Raw genomic sequence first — 25,930 nt, forward strand, 5'->3', positions numbered from 1 at the left:
AGTATTGATCCCTAGATGAAAGATAACTTTCTTGAACCCTAAGCATGTTATGTCATAGGGACTTCTAGATGTTTCTTTGATTGGATCAATTAGTAATTTGTTGTTATAGCCTATCGGATCATTGGCTTTGGAGCTAAGGAGTTTTATCATTTTAAGACTTAGTCCATACTTTTTAGGAGTTATCTCATGAGACTAGTCTATGAGATCAATTAGGACTTCTTCTTTATATAACCATGTAGCAATGACTCTATTTTCATCCTCATCTTTTAGAGGTATAGTAGACTTGAAAAAGACACCATTGTATATAGTCTTAAGTGATACCACAAAAGGTCTCTTCATTATAGATGGTCTCCCATAATGATGGGGAAATTCAGAAAGAGATGTCAAAGACAAAACTAGTTCAATGCGATATTGACCCATTCTAGTTTCTATTAACTTGAGAATCTTCTCCATTTCCTTGAGCCTATTGACATTTTTGTTTGTTGATTCTCTATTAGCAAGAGCAAAACTATCAACAAACTTGAGCATGTTACATGTGTAACTAGTATTACCAGGTATAATACCTTCTAATCCTTGGAATGGAAACTTGACTCATTGATGGTATGTTGAAGATAATGCTTGGATTTAATGAATCCATGGTCTTCCTAACAATATGTTGTATGCTAAAGGAATATCAAGGAATTGACAAGTAACATCTCTTTCTATAGAACCAACTTGAAGAGGTAGCACAACAAGACCTAGGGATTTACATTCTACTTCATCATATGATTTGATGGTTATTTTGTGACAAGGATCAATAGAGTCTTTATCATAACCCAATTGTTTGAGAAAAGTAGTAGAATAGATATTAAGACCAGCTTCATTATCTATAAGCATGCAACATACATGTTTATGATATATCATGACTTTAATATGAAAAGATTGAATATGAGGATGACTCAATGAATTATCATCCTCTTTAGAAAAGAACAAATAATGAGGTGAGGTTAAGTGACCTACCATAGATTGAAATCTATCAAGATTAAGATCTTGAGGTATGCTTGCCTCATTGAGGGCTTTGTCAAGAATCTTCCTATGAGCAAGAAAGATTTTAAGCAATTTAAAGATTGTTATTTGAGAATTTGTTCATTGAAATTATTCAAGGATACTATAGTTTGTAGCTATGGAGGATGTTGTGATTTTTTTTTGTTTTTTTAGATGGAAGGACAATAGTTTTGTCTTCATTTTGATCTACCTTGGGAGCAAAAGGCACAAATCTTTTGAGAATTATCTTGGCACAAGATTGTTACTATTCATATTTAGATGTAAGAGATGTTGTATGTCATAAGAAAAATGGAGTCTTGGATTTTGTATTGTCATTTTTCCCTTAATATTGATAACATCACAATGTTCAAAATCCATACGTTCAACCATGTTGATTATGTTATCATTATTGGCATATGTAGTGTTCACCTTGTTATTATTTTTCTATTGAGAACTATCTCCCTTGTCATAATGTGGAAATGGTTCCTTAAAAGGTTTGTGATATGAATTCTTGCTATGTCCACCCACAACTATTTCACCATCATCAATGATATCTTGAACCTTATGTTGTAGATTAATACAATTGTTTGTTTTGTGACTCTTTTTTTATAGTATTCACAATATGCATTCTCATTCCACCATGTGGGTCATCATTATGGATCGTAAGGATAATAATTGTCAAGTGGAGTAATAATCTAATTTTGACATAAATTTTTATATATGATGTCAAGAGGCTCCTTAGAGGTGTATTCACATTTGGGTCAAGAAACCCAAGATGAGTTCTTTTCTTTGTTTCCAAATGTCTTGTTATCTAGAGTAGAATTTTCAATGGTTTCAGATGCATGCATCTTATCCATGAGATTAAAAGCCACCTCAAAAGGTTTGGGAGTGATATTATCCACCACTCCATCATGTACTACCTCTAAGTTTTTATTAACATACTTGGATTTATCTTTGCTAGAGGTGGATAGTTGTTTGATGTCTTTTTGAAGGGTTAATTCAACTTTCTCTACCATGAAATCCTCTATTTGGATACCTTGTGTAATCATGCCTTCGAAGGTATGTAGTCCTTGAAGTGGTATTTTGTACCCAAAATTAGGTAAAAGATTATCCATGAATATATCAATTTTTTTTTAGTTTCAAGAATTTTACATGAGTTTTTGGTATACAATTGTCTCCATCTTTGGAGAAGTGTTAGGAAAGGTTCTCCAATTTTTTTTAGGTTATAGAGATCTAATATATTGAATGGATGCTAGATATTGTGTGAGTACTCTTGGATGAAGTTAATGGAAATCTCATCAAAAAATTTAATTCCAATAGGTAACTGTGAAAACCACTCCATGGCTTGACCACCTAGACTTCAAGGAAACAAGTGCATAAGATATGGGCATATGCACCGAGTTGTGGTGCCAAAAAGATGACAAGTTTTTTTTTTCTAATTTTCAATAGCGCGTACATGCTATAGTGCGTACGCACTATTCTAATGACAAAAAAGTTATATGATGGGCTGCAAACCTGCGGCCCATCATTTTCATCTTGTTTTTTGGCTCTCCAACAGTGCGTATGTGGGTTTGACAGTGAAATTTCACCACCATTTTCCAAAATGCATCCTCACCGATGAAATCCAAGACAACGAGCACACCCACAACAACGAGGTAAGTGATATAAACTTAACTTTGCATTGTTTAATATGTTTTCCATATTGTTTTATTGGTTTTTGATATTCTTTTGTAGGGTTTTTACAAATTTCATTTAGATTTGTTTATTTAGTTGGATTTCAATTGATTTTTTATCAGAAAATGTCCATAATCAACTGGAAAATCCACAAAACCCTCAAGAACCTCAAAATCAAAACCCTCAAGAACTTCAAAATCAAAACCCTCCTCAAGAAGAACAACAAATTCCACAACCTAAACCAATTGCAAGACCTACGCCAGGCACACAAGAAAATATAATAAATGAAATAGAGAGAGGCAAAACCGAATTAGAAAGACTCATTGCTTAGTTGAAAGAATCCGGACAAACCAATCCAATGAGGGCTCAATTGGCATAATCCCTCGAATCCATTAACACTCAGATAGCCTCAGTTAGTGGTCAGTTAGATATTTGGTGGGCTAAGAGGGATGAAAAAAAAAGATTTTATGCAAATAAATTGTCCTATGAAGATGTTAAAAAAAAAAGAAATACCAAAAGGTAGTATATGTGCATTATTTAAAAAACCCGGTGAGCAAAATACTATTAGAGAGGGTACTAAATGATTCCCCATCCATTGGTGCATACACAATGCTATTAGAAATAATTTTTGGGATAGATGGTGGATGGTTTTTGATGCCCCTCCTTGCAACAATCACGAGGTCCCCATGTATTTTTTTAAGAAATTATATTGTGAGTTTGTCCTTGGGGAGATCCCCAATTATTTTGATATGTTAGACTCCCAGGGTAGAGGTGGGGGGTCATCATTTGAGAGGCCAGGAGCACATCGTGACCCTAATGTAGTTAGGGCACCTATGGTCCATCCACAACATGAGCATGTGATTATTCCTTCAGTTGTGAAGGAACATGTAGAGGCCAGCACTCTAGGGACCATTAATGCTTTGACGTAGACCCTCATCCATTCCATGAGCCCATTAGTTGAGGGGGAACCTTCTATGCATTGTGGTCACATGTGCACTTCATGCGGATCCCTATGCACATTTGGCACTTATGCCAGAGATGGTGTGGATGATGGGCTTGTCACCGATCAGTTCCTAAATGAGACATTTGTCATTGACACATAGGTAAATTACTAATTTGATCACATTTCATATGTATAGTGAATGATTAATTAATTATCATTTATTGACATTGTTCAAAATTTAGGGTCAAAGTGTTGTTGGGCCTAGCAGTGATCCTCCAGGCCCATTTTTTGTCCCTTCGATGAGTCCTGAGGTATGTATCAATTTAATCATTTTAATTAATACATATATTTATTATGTAATCATATTAAGGATTGACAAAAAAAATTACTCATGTGCATTAGTTCTCCATAGGACCCTCAACCTTTACCATAGACACAGAGCAGAGACATCATACGAGCTTTACACAGGTACAGTTGTTTCATTTTAATTTAATTCATTTGATTATATTTATTCCATGTTTCATGTTAGATATAACATGTACTGTATGACATGCAGCTCATGATGTCGAACACACCTCCTCATCTGCGATAGTTTGTTGATAATGGAGTGGCCACAGTTGTGGCTAGCTCACAGCCACTGACGGAGGTATGAAAGAATTTTCTTCATTTTAGTTGTTGTTTATAATAGTTAAGCTCAAAAATTTTAATGTTATTTATAAGTGATTATATTTATTGAATTGTTGTAGGGTCTTGTCATGCCTGATTGTCCACGAGCATTTGAGGTGGACTTACAAAGTGACTATTTGTTGGCGGTAAGAAAATAATTGATTTTGTGTGTACATATATTTGATTTCAATGTATAATAAATATTGATTCATATCTACTTTCTTTGTATCAGTTGGACCTGGAGAAGAGCCTCAACAAGAGGTCAAGTGAGCATGTCAGGAGGGCCCCGTCATCTCCACTATATCCCTCCACACGATGGCAGAGGACGTCAAGAGACTTGTTTCCTTCCCCTTGTGGGAAGGAAAAGATGTAGTTGAGATATTCGATATATATATATATATATATATATATATATATATATATATATATATATATATATATATATATAAAGAGAGAGAGAGAGAGAGAGAGAGAGAGAGAGAGTTTTTTCCTTCCCTATGTATACATAGGCATCAGAGAGAAATATTCGACATACATTTGATGTACATATGACATTCTATATTTGATGTATGACATTTATTTGATGTATGACATTATTGGTTAATATGTGATATGTTTGTTCATATACAACATTATTGGTTATCATAATATATTATGTGTTTGTTAATGTATATGACATTATTGGTTATCATTTTATATTATATGTTTGTTCATGTATGACGTTAAATTAGATATGTTTATGTATGACATTAAATTAGATATGTGCATGTATGAAATTAAATTCAATTGCTAGAGAGTTTCCATTATGTCTACCAAGTAGTAGATGTTCTTTTTTGCTTTATTAGTATTTCTCAAAAACTGCAAAGAAGCTATTTCTGGTGAATAGTTGTAAACAATTGTGATCATCGACTTCATGTACTCATGGCTTTGGCTGCAAACACTCGTAACTTTGGCTATAAGCATCCATGGCTTTGGCTATGTGCACTAGTGGCTTTGGCTGTAAGAATTTATGGCTTTGGTTGTAGGCACAATATAGCCTTGGCTGTAGGTTGTCTTTCTTGCTGCATGTCAAAGTTACCTTCAAGAATATCATTAGTCTAAGATCATTACAATTAAAATAATATGACATAATACCTTGGAAATAATAGTCTTTAACCCATTACTTTATTTGTTAAAACATCATGTAGTATCTATTGTAGTGCTTCTACTCAAATATGTTTTCAAAAACACTTAGTATGGCAAAGAAATGTCAATGAAAAGCTTGTCAAATAGGATATTGAAGAACTAAATGTGGACAGTCATTAGTACCCATCAATAAGAACACAGACATCTTTCTCAAGCAAGCCATATGACATTAGCTTAATTTATAAATTTCCTTTGCAAATAACTAGAAGATGCTATGAATCTTAATACAGAGTTAATCATGAACTCATTATTCCATCCAAGAAGCATATATCACCCTAAGCCAATTAATCGACAGGATAAAAATTAATTCAATTTCAACAAAATTTTGAGTATAACAAGCATCTTAGGGATTCTTACAAGAATTAACATGATTTTCACAAGAGCATTACAAGTTATTGTAATGCTATTTCAAATATTGTAATCATATTCAGTTTTGAATGGCCATTTGTGTTACAAGCATAAATGTTCTTTAAGGTCTTTTAATTCTAGACATGAATTTTATTCTGAAGCTTTTTTATGACAACCCACTCAATGCATATATTATTGCTCCAAATTATGCTAATTTGACTTTCATTGGTTGATTTGGGTCTAGACATGATGTTATTCACTACCTTTTTTATATATTATTTTTTTGTAGTGAGGTTCTAGCCTGAATGAATGTATTAATCATCAAAGTTGTGAACCTTGGTCAAGATCCTTACAAATATATTTTCAAATTGTCCACCTCAAATAGTTTTCTCAGTCACCCCCTATACACAGATACTGAAATTGTAGTTAATTACAAAATTAATACTGAATTAACACAAGTTTAATTGAGAAGTATTATGTACCTCAATAGGCTAGATTATTATTGACCAGGAAGCTTTATCTTAGAGCAGTTGGTTTCCTAAATCTTTAGCACAATGAAACTCTTATGGAATGTGGAATTAGGTATGCTAGCTAAGGAACATTCTTTAAAAGGCAGAGGAAACTCAAAACTCACATGTTTCCAATCAATACAAATGTTTAAATCGCTTCTCTAATTTTTTCTATTTATGATCTTCTTAAAACTTAACTTTCTAAATGCATTGATGGGGAAATAAAGATCTTCTAGGAACTAAAGGCTAATCATGTTTAATACTTACAATTCTCTATTTTTATCTAATAATTTAAAAAAGATTGTACAAGTGTTTTCAAAGAGCAACACTTGTCACTAACATCATAAGAAGGAATATCCAAGGAGACTTACCACTGATCCCCCACCACCAAATTCAAGAGAAAACAAAAATCCACTACTAAAGAGATACTAACAGTGATCATCCCTAGTCTCTCCCTTATCACAAAATGATTACCATCAAAATTTGCATTTCCAATTGTGTCATGTGCATTGAAGCGATAGTAACATTTTCACTCTCTTACCTTATTTCTCCCATTTCTGAAACTCCTAAGGAAGGGCAAGGCCATCTTCTCAGTACTTCAAAATACAACGAGTTCCATTTTTTCCCATATTGATAATCGTTGACTTAAAGTATAGTCAAAGTATTGACAGCCCATAGGAACTCAACCTTTGAACATCCCATCTGTAAATGACCTCATAAAGAAAGTTCAATAAACTCGCATGAAATAATGAAACAAAAGTTGCATACTTGTGAAGATGATCAGATTGCAGGTAATCAATATGTCTCAAATCTATATTCAGTTCTTTTACTATGCATATAAATTGTTTGTTATATAAAAGACTTATATCCACCAGATAAATAATCATTTTCTTACTATGTTATCCTTATCCTTGGCTGATCTCTGGTAGACCATTTCTTAACCATCCTCCTTCGATCTATAGGTCACTGTATTAATCTGGTTCATCTTGTCTCTACTCAAATTAATAAGAATTGGCAATCTCAGGGATTTCCAAAAGAGGAATGGGTCCAAGTGGAAGATAGGATTTAGAAGTGAGTTTAATTAAAACATAATAACTAGTGTATTACAAAAAGGAGAATGGTATGTTCTTCGCAATCTACTCCCTTATACATTCTATCAATGTTCCACATTGAACCTGATAGAGAACATCACAACACATAACTAGCAACATAGAACATACCTCCTAGCCACCTCAAGAACATAAAATTTCAAAAACCAAAGTGCACAAGTTTAAATTCAATGCCTCAAAGGTCAAGAGCACAAAAAATAAAAATAAATAAATAAATACGAACAAAACCCACATTTGATGGAATCACAGAAAATCTGGTGGCTAGATAGTTACAAGCTAATTCAAGCTAATCCTTCATCACAATTAAGGTTGAAAATAGCATACCCAATTGAAAACCAATTTACATCTACAAAGTGACTAACATTACTCACAAAGAGGGAGTAGAAGCTACACACTACCTTGCATCCAAGGTGCACTAAAGAACATAACCAAACTCTTGGAGATCATATAATCCTAAGTTTACATAATCTGGTAGTAACACATTTCATTAACTTATGAAACATTTACCAAGTTCCATGATTTGTCTTTCCAAAAATGACATGCTAGATATGCTTTCCAACAATATAATTAAGATCCTTCCATCACACACTACAAGTTTTAGCATCACCTGAGATGGCATTGTAGAATGAAAATGGAATGTGATCTCCAAAAAGTGAGAGAGGTTATTGTAGGTCTCTGCAACATGGTCTTGTAGGAACTAGAATGTCATCCATATCTCGCACGATCTTTGAGATATTCTTTGTCAAAAATTGCAACCCTATGGCATTTAGTGACCCTTAGGGACATTCTAGTTTAGCACGCTTGAGAATGCTCGAGCACTGAAGCGGACAAGATGAGGTTGGAGATAGGGTTTACGTGACCACCCAAAGCTAATGGAGTAGACAGTTTGATCCCATGATGAAAGATGAGAGAGATTTGATAGGTGGCAACTTTGTACTGGCCAATACTGCAAGTTTCAGCATCACCTGAGATGGCGTTGTAGAATGAAAATAGAATGTGATCTCCAAAAAGTGAGAGGTTATTGTAGGTCTCTGCAACACAGTCCTGTAGGAATTGGAATCTCATCCATATCTCGCATGAGCTATGAGATATGCCCCGTCAAAGATTGCAGCCATGTGGCATTTAGTGACCCTTAGGGACATTCAGGTTCAGCATGCCTGAGAATGTTTGAGCACTGAAGGGGACAAGATTAGGTTGGGGATAGGGTTTACCTGGCCACTCAGAGCTAATGGAGCAGACAGTTTGATCCCATGATGAAAGATGAGAGAGAGATTTGGTAGGTGGCAACTTTGTACTGGCCAACACTGCAAGTTTCAACATCACCGAAGATGGCATTGTAGAATGAAAATGGAATGTGATCTCCAAAAAGTGAGAGAGGTTATTGTAGGTCTTTGCAACATAGTCCTATAGGAACTAGAATCTCATCCATATCTCACACGAGCTTTGGGATATGCCCCGTCAAAGATTGCAGCCTTGTGGCATTTAGTGACCCTTAGGGACATTCCAGTTCAGCATGTCTGAGAATGTTTGAGCACTGAAGGGGACAAGATGAGGTTGGGGATAGGGTTTACTCGGCCACCTAGAGCTAATGGAGCAAACAATTTGATCCCACAACAAAAGATGAGAGAGATTTGGCAGGTGGCAACTTTGTACTGGCCAACACTGCAAGTTTCAACATCACCCGAGATGGCGTTGTAGAATGAAAATGGAATGTGATCTCATAAAAGCAAGAGAATTTATTGTAGGTCTCTGCAACACAGTCATGTAGGAACTAGGATCTCATCCATATCTTGCACAAGCTCCGAGATATGCCCCATCAAAGATTGCAGCCCTGTGGCATTTAGTGACCCTTAGGGACATTCTAATTTAGCATGCCTAATAATGTTCAAGCATTGAAGGAGACAAGACAAGGTTGGGGATAGGGTTTACCCAGCCACCCAGAGCTAATGGAGTAGATAGTTTGATCCCATGATGAAAGATGAGAGAGATTTGGCAGGTGGCAACTTTGTACTAGCCAACATTGCAAGTTTCAGCATCACCCGAGATGGCGTTGTAGAATGAAAACAAAATGTGATATTCAAAAAGTGAGAGAGGTTATTATAGGTCTCTACAACATGGTCTTGTAGGAACTAGAATCTCATCCATATCTTGCACGAGCTCCAAGATATGCCTCGCCAAAGATTGCAGCCCTGTGGCATTTAGTGACCCTTAGGGACATTCTGGTTCAGCATGCCTGAGAACGTTCAAGAACTGAAGGGGACAAGACAAGGTTGGGGATAGGGTTTACCTGGCCACTCAGAGCTAATGGAGTAGACAGTTTGATCCCATGATGAAAGATGAGAGAGATTTGGCAGGTGGCAACTTTGTACTAGCCAACATTGCAAGTTTCAGCATCACACGAGATGGTGTTGTAGAATGAAAATAGAATGTGATCTCCAAAAAGAAAGAGAGGTTATTGTAGGTCTCTGTAACACAGTCTTGTAAGAACTAGAATCTCATCCATATCTCACACAAACTCCGAGATATGCCCTGTCAAAGATTGCAGCCCTATGGCATTTAGTGACCCTTAGGGACATTTCAGTTCAGTGTGCCTGAGAATGTTTGAGCACTAAAGGGGACAAGATCAAGTTGGGGATAGGGTTTACCTAGCCACCCAGAGCTAATGGAGTAGACAGTTTGATCTCATGACGAAAGATGAGAGAGATTTGGCAGTTGGTAACTTTGTACTTGCCAACACTGCAAGTTTCAACATCACCCGAGATAGCATTGTAGAATGAAAATGGAATGTGATCTCCAAAAAGTGAGAGAGGTTATTGTAGGTCTCTAAAACACGGTCCTATAGGAACTAGAATCTCATCCATATCTTGCACGAGCTCTAAGATATGCCCCATCAAAGATTGCAGCCCTATGGTATTTAGTGACCCTTAGGGACATTCTGGTTCAATGTGCCTGAGAATGTTTGAGCACTAAAGGGGACAATATGAGGTTGGGGATAGGGTTTACCTAGCCACTCAAAGCTAATGGAGTAGACAATTTGATCCCACGACGAAAGATGAGAGAGATTTGGCAGTTGGCAACTTTGTACTCGCCAACACTGCAAGTTTCAACATCACCCAAGATGGCGTTGTAGAATGAAAACAGAATGTGATCTCCAAAAAGTGAGAGAGGTTATTGTAGATCTCTGCAACATGGTCCTATAGGAACTAGAATCTCATCCATATATTGCACGAGCTCTGAGATATGCCCTGTCAAATATTGCAGCCTTGTGGCATTTAGTGACCTTTAGGGACATTCTAGTTCGGCATGTCGGATAACGTTTGAGCATTGAAGGGGATAGGATGAGGTTGGGGATAGGGTTTACCTAGCCACTCAGAGCTGATGGAGCAGACAATTTGATCTCATGATGAAAGTTGAAGGAGATTTGGCAGTTGGCAACTTTGTACTGGCCAACACTAGAAGTTTTAGCATCACCCGAAATGGCATTGTAGAATGAAAATGGAATGCGATCTCCAAAAAGTGAGCAAGTTTGTTGTAGGTCTTTGCAACATAGTCCTGTAGGAACTAGAACCTCATCCATATCTTGCACGAGCTCTGAGATATGCCCCATCAAAGATATTTGAATTCACAGTTTTTAATGAGAATATAGTTGAGGCTTGCTTTACTTTTCTATGTTAAGTTTGGCTTTCAATTTTGGTTTCCCTACTTATCTATGTGAAAGTTCCACTTTCATAAGTAAAATGGATGCAATAATACTAAATTAAGTATAGTTCCATGGTTCTAGAAGCTTCACATAGCTTCTCTTCAACTATGGATCTTGTAAGCATTGTACCATGACTATTGGTGTTGTGAGAATATACAAAGCATATATATTGTTTGACCAAATGTCTTCAATGAACATGAACTATATGGAAGAAGAGAAGACATGTTGCAAAGTCTTTGAAAATTTTCTTCAAGAAATGTAAGAAGCCATGGGTGATTCATCCAAATTATTTGGTAAAATAAGAGGAGGAATGAATCAACCTTGACGATAGAGGTAAATGTTGAATAATATTTATTTAATCACATTGTTTGAAAAAAATTTAATGACCTTTAAATAAAATTGAAAGAAATGGAATTGATCTCCCTTACTCATGTAGATGAATAAAATTGGAATTTAAAAAAGAGAGGGACATCCACCATAAAACCATGCAATCATGCACTTCTTGATGGGAGTATCATAAGTTCATTGTTAGATGGATATGCCAAATGTGGAAGAATTAAAAGGAAAATATATTGATTGATTGAATATAAAACCAAACATGTGGAATATTTAAAAATATATCATGGGGCTATTAATAAAATCAAACTAATAGAATCAAACTCTACAAACATGGGTATTCAAACTATGAACAAAAAAAACATCATTATTGAGGTTTTAGCATGTTGCGCAAGATAGGGTCTTATTGAAGCTAACAAGAAGCATCATTGTATATAGTGTTTTATAGGCATAAAATTAAAGTGGCATAAAACCATTCACATGCAAAAACATCTAGAACATCTGATAAAATCATACGTTCAAACCATTCATGTAGCCATAGTCACAAATTTCAACAAAGAATTCAACCAACATAAAGGTGCTAAACTTTGTAAGCTATGGATAACTATTGATCTTTAAATATAAAAACATTTGTATGGGTCTAAGGTAATATGCATTATGAAATTTCTTGATTTTCCAAAATATTATATCTTAAAATCCACAATCATCAAATCTTAGCATCCAATCAACTAATCCAGTAATACAAGCATCAAACCAATGTGATAAAAAAAAATCAAAGTTGATTCAATAAGGTCTAACAATATCATATAATTCATTTATCAATAATTTGAAACATCATAAGCATATGTCTAATAATGTCATACATGAAATATATGTAAAAAATGACATACATAGAAAAAATTATCCAAAACATATGCCCAATAATGCCATATAGGTGTAAAATGTACATCATTAGATATATACTCTTTCCAACTAGGGGAACAAAATAAATCCCTAATTGTCTTTAATTGCCAACAAGTGGGAGATGGTGTATATAACGAGGTCTTCCTAACATGCTCACTAGTCCATTAGTCTAGAATCTTCTGTAACTCGACATGTTACAATCAAAATTATATATGAATAAATAACTATTTTATATTAAAAAATATATATATTTACACATAAAACTTAATATTTTCTTACAGCTAGCTGATAATTCCTCTGTATATACACCTCAGGGATACATTGATGGTCAGGAGTAATAAGACCCTACAAAAACCATCAAAGTTATCACTCGATTGTGCCTATGAATTTTATATTGAATTTCAGTACTAATGAAATTTTAATGTAAACTCTTTCATACCTTAGTCATTGGCTTAGAACTAGTGAGTGCAATAAGGACTCATTGATCAATACAATGATGAAGATGTAAAGGAATCTTTAATGTCAATAGCTGAAAATGATAATACATGAGACTCAAATGCAATTATGAAGAATACACATTTTCTTTTGTCTCCATATCAAATAAAATATTTTCATACCTCTATGAATGTAGTATGACATCCTTCATTTTATACTGTTGATCCCAAAGCTACAACACTTATTATTTATTGCACATGTATATAAATCTATTAAGCATCAAATTCAACACCTTTGTGTGCAAAATAATGTACTATATGTTAGAGTAATAAATTCATTTTCTTAGTAATTAAATTATATTGATATAATTACTAAGTTACTTATTATATTGATATAGTTTACTTATAATTCCTTTCAATTTACAACTAATTGAAATGATTTCCCCAATTTTCCATCTAGTCACTAGAAAATTGGATTTGTTGTCTCTTTCTCTTAAAGAACCGGATCTACTAGTTCCTTTGGTCTAGAAGCCTTCCATTGAGATTGGGGTTTTGAAAGGTTCAAGGGTTGAGGAACTTTTTATAGAATATCTTGAAGAAGGAGAGGTCATGTATAATGGTTTTGAGGAAGGCTAGAGTTCCATCCAGATGGTGTTGCAAAATGGCCAAGTAGAGGAGGAGGTAGAAGAATAAATAGAATAAATGCATGAGGAGGGTCATGGGGGCAATAGAAAATTTGGGGAGGGAAGCAATTAGGAGAATGGGTCAAATATGCTTCTCAACTAGAAGGAGAGTATTGCATTGGACACTAATACTCGTCCGCCTCGTAGCAAGATCACCAATGTTGGTGATGACCTTGTTAAGAAGATCACTACCAATTAGAATTTTACCTATAAGCCTACAAGACTTCATCCCTTGGTAGTAGTAATGGTGGTAATTATGGTTGAATGTTTTTGAAATAGAAAAAGAAACGAAGGGTGTTTTGCATGACACTATTCACTCATCATAGGTTGTATGGATTCAAACCCACAACCAAGCTTTTATACCATTATACAAATTACAAATTATAAGACTATGCCTTTCATGATAGTCGCATTTTCATATTGGAAAATGAAGAATGACTTTTGGAACCAACATAATAAATACTTCCAAATATAAATGAAGCCAATGTATTGTATTATAAGCTCAAATGGTAAAGACCAAGCCCAAACATTTATTAAGGTGTAGCATTTATAATTGTTAGGTTCATGTGAAGAAGTCATCGTTCATATTCTCATTGTTTTGTAATTTGATGATAAGAAGAATACAATGATATAGAGGTTGATAGTGACTTAAAACTTTACAAAATGCAATCAATGAGAATTTTACATTGAGGGGGGAGTAATAATCAATGTTTCATTCTCATTGTTTGACAAACTCTTATATAAAGAGGGAGTAGACAAATGATATGGTTTAGTCTTCTTCCGAGAATCTTAGTCATATTGGTTCAGAAGGATTCATGATACAAATACTATACTTAGCATGACCAATTGATGCTAAAAACCTTAGTATTGATGCTACAAACCTTAGTATTGACATAATTTAACCTCTGCAATTCTAGGCATAAGATGATTAGCATACAATGGTACTTGAACAAAGAACACTAATAAATATTGAGGATGTGAATTGATAATACCATTTCGCAGATGATTTTGGCATCTCACCCTTTATCACTTGTGCGTCAACTTTAATAGCCCTCTTCTTTGGTAACCTACAAATGAAGAATTAGCATAGTAAAAAATCTAAGATATGATTAAAAAAATGGTTCCTATTAAAGAATCTAATATAAATTCAAATAATGTATCTAGATTGTAAAAAAATCAAAACTAAATCTCATCACTTACACATCATAACAATATGGTCCACCTTAGTCATGTGATAGTCTTGGGGAAGAGGTTGTAACATTGTATTTGGATCCAATTGATCACTTTTTCTCTCTCTCCCAATTCAATCTAATGAGCCAACTGGATCTGCTCAACATTTTAATGTCTCAAGTATTGCCTCATGGTCTGACTCGCGAACTTTCCAAAGAATCTTATTATGTGGTTTTCCACCATATTTTATCAAGTGGACATTTGATGTGACAACAAGGTTTGAATAATGAAGAATCTTCCTCTCTGTTTGCCAATCCTCGAATAACCACGAGTTAGGATTCTTCATAGGATATTGTCTAAGCCATGTGCCTATTACAACCACCGCACTGACATGGTACTCTAAACCTTCACCATCTATAACCGAGTGATCAAATTTTTGTTTGGCTTCAACACAATGACACAAATAATAATCTGTCCCTTCTTCATTTTCTTTAGGTGCAATAACATCAAAAACATGGCCTGCAGTGACAAATGTACAAAATGCGGTCATTAATTCAGAAAATACTTGGGTAAAAGTTATAAAGTTACATATTGAAATTTAAAATATATATATATATATATATATATATTACCAGGTTGCACTAGATCTGACAAGCGGTCAAAGTCAATAGATGAATCCATCTCTACCATTTCTAGTGCTTATGGGGCGTGATAGGTGTCAATTGTGTCTAAAACCTATATATCCCATTTGTCCACCCATTCAGTTGACTCACAGTCATCCCAATTTACCTCTGCACATGATGGACAATAGCATGCCATTTTTCGTGTGTGGATACTCCATGAACCTGCATCAAAGCTTCTAAAAGAGTGTAACTCACTAGATCCTGTTACTGTGCAACAATCCTGATATGGTGCAATGTTAGTATTATCTATCAACCAAAAAAAATTATGAACTATAGACTCACCTTCCTTACCTAGACCCATTGTAGCGTTACACCATTGGAAGATGGATTTTTCATCTATCAATATTGCTCCATCTTTGTACTTTAGTTCTTCACAAGCCAAGGCTCTTTTAATGCATGCGCCTGCACCATCATGCTCTCCCTTACCATGACTAGCCTCTGTGAAATTCCACATATATTGAATTCTACACAACTTGTGCATCCTACTCAATCAATATAACATCCATGCATTCTTGAATTGAGATGCACAATTGTCTGACCAAATAATGTGTTGACAATATGATATGCCCCTGTTAGCCAAATCTTCATAAAATAGTTGAAAACAACCATGTACAAACTTCGTAGAATGTGATCAATCATCACTGATGTAAAAATGGTACTCCCTCAAAATCTTCCTGTCATCCTCTGTACTTGTAGGTGAATGCATGAATGTTATGTGAACAAATATGGAAACCTGTTGAGATGTATAATACTTTGCTTGCACCTCATTTTGTGGTTGTAGTGTGTAGTTCTCTGCAAAATCTACAACCGAAACAATGGTATCCAATGGAAATGTATCCTTGCACAACTTGAATTGCAAATCCAACCATCGAGCTCTATGGGTATGCCTTGCATACTCGTACATAATCTTTTCACAAAAAATCTTCATGAACTCATACACTAGAATCTTTTCAATAACTACATCACATATTTTACCATGTTTCCCATCTTTTAGAGGATATGTCACTGTCTTGAATTTTTTGTAATCTACTATTTCATTTTCAATTGCATGTGTACTATCCATATGTTGACAAGTTGATAAAAGTTGCAAAGAACCACAAAATAAGCACGTACCATCCAAGCATGATGTCTTGTAAAATTGTTGGCCATCCCCTATTTCACATAAAATGTTGGATATGAATTCCCTTGAAGATCTTGGTGGCTCTTTTATGTCACAATCCTGCAAAACAAATTGAGAATGCAAAACTATGCATATGTGCCTAAAAACATCAAAATGGTTAGAAAATTCAATATGTATCCTACAACAACAAGTTGTGCATCTGTGATTTATTTTCACATAAAAAGGTTTACCCATCTCAAAAAATCTTTGACTTATTTGAATTTGAGGATACATACCAATAAATTTTGCAAAAAATTGTGTCTAAGTTGAGTCCAAAAAATGTTTCACATGTGGCTCGCAATTTCGGCTACCAATCCTCCTCCTTACAACATCTGTTTGATTAGGAGAAACACGTGTGTTATTTTTCCAAAAATCTTCAATCAATGATTTAAGGCTTCACTAATTTCTTTATCCTTTCATGGTAGTCTACTACTAAATGTCCATAACTCATTTTTTGTTGGATCTTCTAATCTCTCACACCTTAGCATGGCTCTCCTTAAGGTACCTCTACAAATTTTTAATGTTTTGCTTATCTTTCTCATGAGTCGAGCTTTCTTCATTTGGCTACTTACTATTGTCAATGTGAGTACTCGTCTTGTGATATTACTACCTTTGGTGCATGATTTAGAACCCACTTTGTCATAAGCACTCATTAGATTCTTTACAATATTTCTTTCATTTGAATCATCTGTCGTTCTTAGCCCAAGAATCTTCATGATAGGCCTAAATTTCAAATTCCTCATCATTTCAAAAAATAATTGGCATTGACCTGTAATATTTAATTCTTCAAAAATAATCTTCACATATGATTAACTTTTCTTTGACAAGTACGCTTGCTAATCTTGTCAGGCATTGATTTCAAAATGTTAGTATCAATATCAATCAAATATTTTGATTTTCTAAAACAAATTCTAGAAGGTGTTCTAATCTGTTCAATTCTCTCAACATTTTGAACATCAATATAAGGTTGAGTGTATTGCGTACCTTGACCCAAAGATGATGTGCCTTGGAAATAAGATGTAAAAGATGGAATATCACCTACTTGATGTGTTGATGTTGTGCTTTCAACATGACATGATGGAGTGTGTATATCATCGGATCTATAAATCAATGTCTCTTCAACATGAGAGGATGATATGACTTCAACATTGGAAGATGGTGTAGCGGATGATATGACTCCAACATTCAAAGATGGTGTAGCGGACGATATGACTCCAACATTGGAGGATGGTGTAGCTTCACAATTCAATTGTCTTGTTGAGTGTAACAATCTCATTCTTTCTCTTTGTCTTTCTAATTCTTCCTCCTTGTTTCTTTGTACTGGTGGTTCTTGATCCTCTTCGAAAGTTAATTCTTCATCATTGCTTTGCAATTTTCTTTGTTCATGTAGTAATTTCATTTTATCTCTTTTAACTGTCAAATCTCTCTCCCTATCTGCATTTGTTTGAATCTTTGGTTTCTTCCTTGGCATGATGATGATTTCTACATGTCAAATTATTCAAACATCCGAATTACTTAAAATGTGTAAATTACAAATTATTCAATTACATATAAAAATTATAATTAGTTGAATGAATACACAATATATATCAAATGACTTGTCAAATTTCTAACCATTTCGAAATAACATTTCATTCAAACATACAATTTTTAATGAATTCACTATATATTACATAAAATATCAAATTATAATCAAATTTGTATCTATATATCAACAAACAATATTTAAAATGGATTGCACTAACCTTTTCTATTAAAGGAATATTCAAAAATTCTTCAAATCACATATCCAATGATTGAATTTGGTATTTGCTAGCTTCCAAAAGTGTTGAAATAGTGTTTGCTAGATGTTGAAACCCATGTTTTCTATTAGAATAATAGAGAGCATAACAGACCAAAAGTTAAAAATGGATGAAATGGGCTCCAAGGTTGGTTTTTGACCATTTTTTGGTGATTTGAGATAGTGCATACACACTATAGCGCCTACACACTATAAAGCACATATGCACTATCTCAAAACACATCACTCCCCATCCTACCTACTCTCTCTCCCATCCCCTCCCTCTCTCTCTTCCTACTCTCTCTCACTCTCCCTCTCCCACCACCTACTCTCTCTACCTCTCTCACCCCCTCTCCTCTCCCATCCCCAACTCTTTAGATCTCTCACACACACTCTTATCCCCCCTATCTCTCTCCCTCTCCCTCTCCTACCACCTAATTTCTCTCCCCCATCCCCTACTCTCTCTCTTCTCTCCCATCCCCTACTTTGTCTCTCTTACACACATTCCCATTCCCCCTCTCTCTCCCTCTTCCACTACCTACTTTCTCTCCCCCATCATCATACTCTCTCTAACACCCCCTACTCTCTCTCACACTCACACTACTACTACCTACTATCTCTCTCTCTCCCTCTCTACTCTCTCTCTCCCCCATCTTGTATAAGCTCTCTTTTCCTCTCCCACTCTCTCTCCCATTGCCTACTTTCTCTCCCCCATCCCCTACTCTCTCTCTCTCCTCTCCCATCCCCTACTCTCTCACACTCTCACTCTCTCCCATCCCCTACTCTATCTCTCTTACACATACACCCCCATCCCCCCCTCTCTCTTTCCCTCTCTCACTGCCTACTTTCTCTCCCCCATCATCATACTCTCTCTCTGCCACCCCCTACTCTCACACTCTCACACTCTATCCCATCCCCTGCTTTGTCTCTCTTACACATACACTCCCATCCCCCCTCTCTCTTTTCCTCTCCCATCACCTACTTTCTCTCCCCCATCATCATACTCTCTCTCTGCCACCCCCTACTTTCTCAAAACACATCACTCCCCATCCTCCCTACTCTCTATCCTCCCTACTCCCTCTCTCCCATCCCCTCCCTCTCTCTCTTCCTACTCTCTCCCTCTCCCACCACCTACTCTCTCTACCTCTCTCACCCCCTCTCCTCTCCCATCCCTGGCTCTTTAAATCTCTCACACACACTCTTATCCCCCCTATCTCTCTCCCTCTCCCTCTCCTACCACCTAATTTATCTCCTCCATCCCCTACTCTCTCTCTTCTCTCCCATCCCCTACTTTGTCTCTCTTACACACATTCCCATTCCCCCTCTCTCTCCCTCTCCCGCCACCTACTTTCTCTCCCCCATCGTCGTACTCTCTCTACCACCCCCTACTCTCTCTCACACTCACACTACTACTACATACTATCTCTCTCTCTCAAGTTCTCTCTCTCCCTCTCTACTCTCTCTCTCTCCCATCTTGTACAAGCTCTCTCTGCCTCTCCCACTCTCTCTCCCACTGCCTACTTTCTCTCCCCCATCCCTTGCTCTCTCTCTCATCTCCCATCCCCTATACTCTCACACTCTCCCCCATTCCCTATTCTCTCTCTCCTCTCCCATCCCCTACTCTCTCATACTCTCAATCTCTCCCATCCCCTACTCTATCTCTCTTACACATACACCCCCATTCCCCCTCTCTCTTTCCCTCTCCCACTGCCTACTTTCTCTCCCCCATCTTCGTACTCTCTCTCTCTGCCACCACCTAGTGCTAGTGTAGCTATTAAACTTAGATAGGGTCCTTAACTTTATTTGTGGACTTCAGTCTATAGCCTTCATATGGCAATATAGAGTTCTTTAACAATCTTCACTATCTTTGTAGGAAGAGTGACTTTACTAAGTATACAGAAGCATGAAGTTGCTTATCAAATTATCTTATCCATTGCTGGTCAATGATATGACAAATAGATCCATTTTCCCTCCATACTACTATATAACTGTCTATAGTCTCCTTTGCTCTTTCAATTCCCATCGTCTCCCATCCCCTATACTCTCACACTCTCACACTCTCCCCCATTCGCTACTCTCTCTCTCCTCTCCCATCCCCTACTCTCTCATACTCTCACTCTCTCCCATCCCCTACTCTATCTCTCTTACACATACACCCCCATTCCCCCTCTCTCTTTCCCTCTCCCACTGCCTACTTTCTCTCCCCCATCGTCGTACTCTCTCTCTCTCTGCCACCACCTAGTGCTAGTGTAGATATTAAACTTAGACAGGGCCCTTACCTTTATTTGTGGACTTCGGTCTATAGCCTTCATATGGCAATATAGAGTTCTTTAACAATCTTCACTATCTTTGTAGGAAGAGTGACTTTACTAAGTATACAGAAGCATGAAGTTGCTTATCAAATTATCTTATCCGCTGCTGGTCAATGATATGACAAATAGATCCATTTTTCCTCCATACTGCTATATAACTGTCTATAGTCTCCTTTTCTCTATCAATTCCCATCGTCTCCCATCCCCTATACTCTCACACTCTCACACTCTCCCCCATTCCCTACTCTCTCTCCTCTCCCATCCCCTACTCTCTCATACTCTCACTCTCTCCCATCCCCTACTCTATCTCTCTTACACATACACCCCCATCCCCCCTCTCTCTTTCCCTCTCCCACCACCTACTTTCTCTCCCCCATCATCATACTCTCTCTCTCTGCCACTCCCTACTCTCACACACTCACACTCTCTCCATCCCCTGCTCTATCTCTCTTACACACACACTCCCATCCCCCCTCTCTCTTTTCCTCTACCACCCGCTATTTTCACACTTTCACACTCTCTCCCACTGCCTACTCTCTCACTTTTATAGATACACACACTCTTATCCCCCCACTCTTCTTCTTCTATCCCATTCCCTACTCTCTACATCTATCACACACACTCCCATCCCCCCTATCTCTCTCCCTCTCCCTCTCCCACTCCCTCTCCTACAGCCTACTGTCTATCTCTCTCAAGTTCTCTTTCTTCCTCTCTACTCTCTCTCTCTCTCTCTCTCTCTCTCTCTCTCTCTCTCTCTCTCTCTCTCTCTCTCTCTCTCTTCCATCCCTTACTCTCACTCTCTCTCCCATCCCCCACTACTTTCTCTCAAACTCTCACACTCTCTCCCATCCTCTACTCTATCTCTCTTATAAATACACATTCCCATTCCCCCCTCTCTCTCTCTCTCTCTTGTAGTCCTTGTCCCACTGCCTACTCTCTCCCATCCCCTACTCTATCTCTCTTAAATGCTTCCCATCCTCCTCTCTCTCAAGTTCTTCCTCTCCCACTCTGTCTCCCATCGCCTACTCTCTCTCTCCCCCATCCCCTACTCTTAATCTCTCTCTCCCAACCTATACTCTCTCTCACACTTCCTCTCTCTCCCATCCCACACTCTCTCTTTTCGACCCCTACTCTCTCTCACACTTCCTCTCTTTGCCACCCCTACTCTCTCTCTCTCTCTCATACTATACTCTCTTTGCCACCCCTACTCTTTCTCACTTTCTCTCTCCCATCTTGTACTCTCTCCCGTCTCCTATCCCCTACTTTCTCTCTATCTCTTTCATGCACACACATAGCCATTCCCCTATCCCCCCCCCCACCTAGTTCTCTTTTACAACTTACATCTTAATAGTGCATGTGCAATATAGTGTGTGCGCCCTATAGCGCACACGTCCTATTTAGAACTGAGGTTTAAATAGCATGTGCACACTATAGGGTGCACACGCTATTTAAACCTTAATCAAAGCCAAGCCTAAGGCTTGGTTTTTCCTTGGAGATTCAACCCAAAGGTTTGGATTTGATGAACAGGCCTGAGACATGTTTTCCAACAAACATACAAAAAATGATTGTTTTTTCTTTTGTGCTCCCCTTTAAGATTTCTCGTGGTTGGGTATCGATAAGATCAGGTTACATAGCATTATAGTTCTCTGTGTTAGCTATCTAATCATATAATTTATTTTTAATTTGAACTATTTCAAGCCTTTCATCTATAATTTCTTTTGAATGTATGTTCATTTTTTGTCAAAAACCACCACGTACTAATTGGGCTATAGATTTTAGCTCATTCATCGAATTTTGTAACAACTAAGTTTTTTAGAAACTAGACTCCATTCTACACATTTTGAAAAAAAAAAGTTTTGATTTTAGATTAGTTTTCAATTATTTCTAGGGGGAGCACATAGATATTTCACATTTTTGGGATGTGTCTAGCTAAAAAATTCATTAAAAAAAAAACACATTATAAAATTACCTGAAAAATCTGGGATAAACTACATAGTGTTAGGTAACTTTTGACTAGAGCGATTAAAAAATTTCGAAAAAAAAGTTAAAATTTTAGGGGGGCCACACTTTGTACTGTGTTATATTTTTTTTGGAATAAACAGTACCACTTTTTGTGGCCCCCTTTTTTGAGGACCTAAAACTAAACCATTTTGAAAAAAAAATTAGTAGTTTAGAAACTAGATTCAAAGGACTATGACTGTTTTTTTGGTCATATCTAAAAATTTTAAGCGTAACTATCTTCAAATTCTTGTTGAAGTTCAAAATTTGCAAATTTCAAGAAAAAGGTGTCCACTTATACCCCCTTTTGGCACCACAACTTTGTGCACTTACCCATATGTTTGATCGTGCATGAATTCCATGGATAAAGCATCTAACTCCCTCAAGTGACCTTGAGGATTAGATGTTCCTAAGTACTTTTCATATTTGGGTACCTCAATTCCTCTAGGAAAAGGATGCATGTACAAATCCTTGTCAAAAGGAATAGATAGTGTCTAACGTGTATTGTTTAGCCAATTTATATTTGTCTTTCAACATTTGGGCCAATTAATCTTGTGTGGCTTGGAGTTTTTTTGCAACTTGGAGGTTTCAGATTCCTCTTCTTGCATGACAATTAAATCAACATTGAAGTGTTCAGGTAGTTTTGCTCCTTCTTCCAAGCCAATCTAAGCAAGTGTTTTACTTTGGCATTTACCATAAATTGGGTTGGTCATTTATTATTAAACATGATCCAAGAGGAAGGATAGTATAATATAATGTGATGGAAGAAGAAGATACTGAAGAATTAGAAGATGAAGTAAATGATGATAATGAATAGTTGTTACACAATGATGAAGAAGAAGATGATAATGATGATTCTAGTGATGTTGAAAATGATGGTGATGATGATCATCATCATGATCATGATCATGATCATGCTGATGAAGATGGTGATGATTAATATGATGATGGTCATGATAATGGTGATGAAGATGATTATGGTGGTGATGAAGATGGTGGTGGTGATGATGATGGTGATGATGATGATGACATGGATGAAGATGATGATCAATGACTCCCTTGAGCAATCCAATAAGGATAAATAGATGATAAGAAATACTCGATGATGTCTTTGAGAATGGTATTGATTCTTATAATAGATCTCATTATTATTGGATACTTGCACCCATAGGTTGGGATAGCACCTTTCTTTTTTAGAAATGGGCATTTAATGGTTGATCATTGTCTTTACATAGTTATGAATAATCAATACTAATTAGTTTGTTCACTTCACTTGTCATTATTTTATTAATCTTCCATAGGTGGTGATAAAGACAATATCATGTTGATTGTTGATAATGTGAATGTCTATTTTCTGATAGGAAACTACACATGCGCGTGCGCACACACACACAAACACAACTATAGTTGCATTTTTTTTTTTTGATGTGAACATGGGAAAAATTGAATGGTGTGATGAAATTCATCCTTTGATGTTCACTCTTCCTTATCAATACCTCTTGTAATGGTTATAATTGATGGGTGATTATGATGATCATTTGAGAAATACATAAGATGATAATCTTGGCATGCTTACTAACTGATATTTCATGTAGATACAAAATAATTCCCTATCATGGGACTAGTAAGTATAACATTTAAACCAATTGCCTCCAATTAATATTGAATCCAATATACAATATAATATTTTATTAAATTTTTTTGGTAAGTATATTACTTTCATTTCACTGTTGATTGCTAAGAATTACTAATCATTTTCATAGGGTGACATGGATACACCACAACACATAGGTGGGGATGTACCAGCTCACACACCTTCTTCAGTGAAGGTAAACTTTAATTATTGTAATTGTAAAAATTATATAGAAACAAATGTCATATTATTATGTTCTTTTCTTTATGGCTTTGGAGTTATTCTAATGGAAGCTTACTGATGTTGATGTCACAACTTGATACTTATTGATAGGGAAAAGCAAAAATGACAACAAATCAAATGTGATCTGAAACATAGGCATCATTTCTAGATGACATTGCCCATATTGTTGACCTTGTATTCATGTCTCACAAACTTGTACAAAAATATAGTAATCAAATTCTTAACATTATCCTTGAGAAAAATATAACCACCAAGACAAAGGCACTAAAAGAAGAATTGATACTTATAGTCAATTATTTGATGGTAAGTAGTAATAATCTTAAGCAATAATAGAATTTCAATAAATCTTTATATTTTATAGTATCTTATGGATAATGATCTAAAATATTATGTATTATTCTATAGGATTTTGTGATGCCTACGAGACTATGTGGTCAACATGGTGAGGGTTGTAGTGCACAACCTTCATGTAAGTAACACTTTCTCCTTACAAAATTACCAAAAAATACACATTACTAAAAATTACACTATTATTACACTGTTGAGTTTATTTAAGGAAGATTAAGTTATGACTGAGTGCTATCTCATACTTGGGTATTTGTTTAAACTAGTTTAGGTTGTGCTTGATGATGAAAGGTGAGAGTGTTATGATAACCAAGTTCAACTATGAACTTATTTACTATTAATAGATCCATTTTAAAGTTGTAGATTGTATTGAGTATAAGATTTATAGTTTGAAACACGTCTTCACATTCTATGATCAAAATTTACACATGAATGTGGCTTTTATGTGATATATGATTCCATATTAGAATTAACCCATAACCCATGGGTCCTAGGATCAAACCTTGGCTCTGATACTTGACTATTATTAGTAGAGGATTCATTAATTCTATTATGCTTTTTAAGGTTTGATTTATCCTATTTTTCTAGCAGAACCCATATTGATGCCCAAGTTGTATTTTTCCATGTCCTAGTTATTTGTTACAATTATTTGTTGCACTTAAGGAAGCTCCATTCTCAGCAACATTTTAGGCAATAGCTAATATAATTAAGTTAAAAGATGTTTAATTACTTAACACTTCAATACTTCCCCTTGCAGCATTTGAAGGAACATCTATTCTGTTCCATATGGTTGCACCTAATTCATCCATCAATAGTTTTGATCTTCATTAGGGTGTTTAATATCTTGTATTAGAATAATTATTATTTGGTGATATGAAATCTTGAAAAAATTCACTTTAATAGATTCCCTTCTATTGATTATCATATAATGATGAATGGTAACTTCTAAACATTCAAGTTTGATAAGTTAAATAATAATATTATATAGGGGGCAATGTATATGGGTCTGATTTTGTAGTCAGATGTATGCAAACTCATTATATATATTTAATCCATATATTTAGCATTACTAAAAATTATATTACTATTACACT

Source organism: Cupressus sempervirens, chromosome 9, assembly GCF_028749045.1.
Source record: "Cupressus sempervirens isolate cs-2001-9-10 chromosome 9, ASM2874904v1, whole genome shotgun sequence".
In the NCBI taxonomy this organism is placed as follows: domain Eukaryota; kingdom Viridiplantae; phylum Streptophyta; class Pinopsida; order Cupressales; family Cupressaceae; genus Cupressus; species Cupressus sempervirens.